Raw genomic sequence first — 3,214 nt, forward strand, 5'->3', positions numbered from 1 at the left:
CATTTTAGGAACCATCAAATAACCAGGACTTCACTTACTTTTGTCTTAAGAGGAGGATTTGCCCAAAATCAGCCCCAAATTGACCCAAAATGAACAATGACTCAAATGCCTATGACTAATGTTAAATGGCTAAATACATGTTAGCACTTAGCTGGTTAACACTGTGCGGACATCAACATGAGGTAGTGACAAACATGACTTGAAATCATGCTGGGGCTCATTTTGAACCTCCTTAAAAGTGTAAAATTATGGCTATTTGTTCATCAAAACAGAACTTTATGCAGTGTTGTGTTTCAAACAGTCAGAATGTGGCCACTCTGCTTTAAGTCCTATCTTGTAATGCATCACAATTAATATATTCCCACTAAATCATGTCCCCACATTGTTTTAATTCAAACGCCAAAGAAACAACACAACCTATAATCTCAACTTCTATCTTATAACTCTTACGCAATGGTGTGCATCCTTGAAAATGACCTATGCCTCTCTGTAGTCCTAACATTTTCCCAAAGGCTCAACACTCACTCAGCTCTGATTGAGTTCACCCAGGTGCACATACAGTATTTACATGCGGTATTTTCCTTCATCCAGCTCACATCCTGAAATGGCTGTTTTATCTGGAATTTTCTCCGAATAAAGCAGCTGCGTAAACAGGACGAGCAATTTGTGTGCATGCGATGCTAAGCACCAAGGCTTCCTGCGCCACATTTGGCTCTCAGCGAAAATGTCAGCGACAGTTTAGAGTTCCAGTCCTGATCCAGTTTCCCTCCTGCAGAGAGAAGAGTTTCATTATGTGGCTTGCTATAGAAAGACGATCTCACTCCAATTAACCCCTGCCTTCTGTGGATGGAGACAGGCGCTTTGTGTTGCACGTGTGATGAAAAGCAAGCCTCATATCCCCAGTGTAAACACCTCAATTATTGGAGAGCATTCTGCGCGGAGCCGCAGAGACTACAAAGGGTTTTGTCTCTCTGGTGGTGTGTTTGACTTCCTTTCCCGCACACATGATTTGTCTTTCAGTCAGGCACAACCTCGGGTGGAGCAGCTACTTCCTGTGCAAAGGAAGAAAAGGGCTGAAGGGGTTAAAAGGGAGCCCACTGACCCACATAAACAAGCACTCTCATTCATGGCCTCTGCTACTCCCTCATTGCTAGAGTCTGACTCACAAACGTTCAAACACCACTAAAGTGCCCCCCCACCCTGCCCTCCTCCCCTGCCTCCAACCCCATCAAACTCTTCTCCTTCTCCCACACAATTCACCCACTCCACTAAAGCCCTCTCTTGAATCCTCCCCTCAGTTGAAAAAAAAAATCCCCATCCACACCCCACTACGCTACATACAAGCAAAACTGTACTTCATTTTAAGCATAGACACAAACTGTTTAAACACAAATGCATGCACCCACACACTCAGTCTTTCCTCCGCATACACAAACATGGCGAGAGAGGCAGAGGAGGTCAACATAACTCTTCTCTCAAGAATGCAGAAGAAGTTTATGTTGCCATTGGAAAGGGAGAGAGGCGTCTTGTGTGAGCTCAGATGAGCAATTATCCTTTTCAGCACACAGACAAAAAAAAAGGGGGCTCTTTTTCTGGGAACGTGCCTCCCACTAATATTTCTCTTTGCAGCCACAGGAGTACAGCAACATTTGCACTAAATGGGCAAACGTAGATCTGTCACTCTGCAGGAATGTGTGGGACTATTTTTACCTCCACTTATTTCTATGGCGCCAAGTAATAACATTTTGTTTGGACACATTGAAGTGCAACCAGTAATGGTTCTTGAGGTGTTGGTTTTCAGATGGTATTGTGCTTTATATGTATGTTATATAGGCCCATATACATGCTGGATATTGCTTTTTGAATTATGAGCATTGGTGCTTGTTTTGTTTATGGAGCTCAGCTCGCTAAGATGTGGTGACATAACATAAAGTCATGAAATTTTAAACACAGGGTAAATTAGTTGTTATATAGGTCTTAAAGTTAGAAGACAACTAATACAGGCACATGTCTGTGTTGATTAATGACAGAAACCTATATTTCTTTGAAGAGGTCCAACCAGCTTTATGGCTGTGGGATTTGGGGTCTTGTAAAGCAGCTTCTCCACTGCAACCAGAACTTAAATCTGCTTTTAAGTAAAGTAAAAGAAAACATTTAGGGCTTTAATTTCAAAAAGGCCCACACCCATATAGATACACCCAAATGAGCTTGGATGTTCACAAATGCATCACACACAAGCAGTGGCGGTTCTGGGGAGGGGCCAACAAGAGCCAGTGCCCATGTAAAACTGAACCTGGACCCCCCTGTGGCCTCCCCTCCACACCAAACAATTATTATACAATAAAAAAGCTTCGGTATTGCGCTGATGTTACAGGCAGAACACATGCGTGTGGCACTTGGTTCCAGTCCCTTAGAACGCTATGGGACTCATGCTAAGTGTAAACAGCCAAACAGCTGCTGTCAGTCTGCATTTTGATCTAGTACACAGTAGTATATATGTCCAGTATAACTATCACCTCTCTCTCTTACTCCCCTCTATCCCTCTTTCCAGACCCAACTCGGTCGAGGCATGATGGCTGTCTAACATGAGTCTGATTCTGCCTGTTAAAAGGAAGTTTTTCCTCACTGCTGTAACTAGCTAAATACTGCGATGTGCAATGCTCATGGTGGATTAAAGTGTCTTGAAGTTGGGTCTCTGTTCATAATTTGACATAGAGTGGTCTAGACCTCCCATGTTTGTAAAAGCATCTTGAGATAACGTTTGTTGTGATTTGGCACTATACAAATAAAGGTTGATTGCAGTGATTTTTTTTGCCAGTTTATTCTCAGCCGGTCCTCGCCCTTCTGAGTCTCTTTTGTCAGGGTTGAATGTGCCCCTCTGACAACACCCTAGGCCCCAGCCTGGCCCCCGCAGTAAAATTGGCCTAGAACCGCCACTGCACACAAGCTTGGAACAACTTGGCCACAAATGTCGTCAAGCACAACCAACCGATCCTTCCTCTTCTTTCATTGATCGACACTGTTTACAACTTGATTCCTACAGTTGATCAGTGATGCCGCTGCCGCCAACATTTCAGCAGCCAGCCTGTTTATGTGGTCCTCGTCTGTGGCAGGATAGCTTCCATGGCACGCTTCCTCTTCGCGATCCCTGTTTACATGTCCTAATCTATCTCCTGTCTCTCTCTTTCACCAAGTGTGTGTGTGTTTATCCTGT

This window comes from Notolabrus celidotus, chromosome 6 (genome assembly GCF_009762535.1).
Source record: "Notolabrus celidotus isolate fNotCel1 chromosome 6, fNotCel1.pri, whole genome shotgun sequence".
NCBI lineage: Eukaryota > Metazoa > Chordata > Actinopteri > Labriformes > Labridae > Notolabrus > Notolabrus celidotus.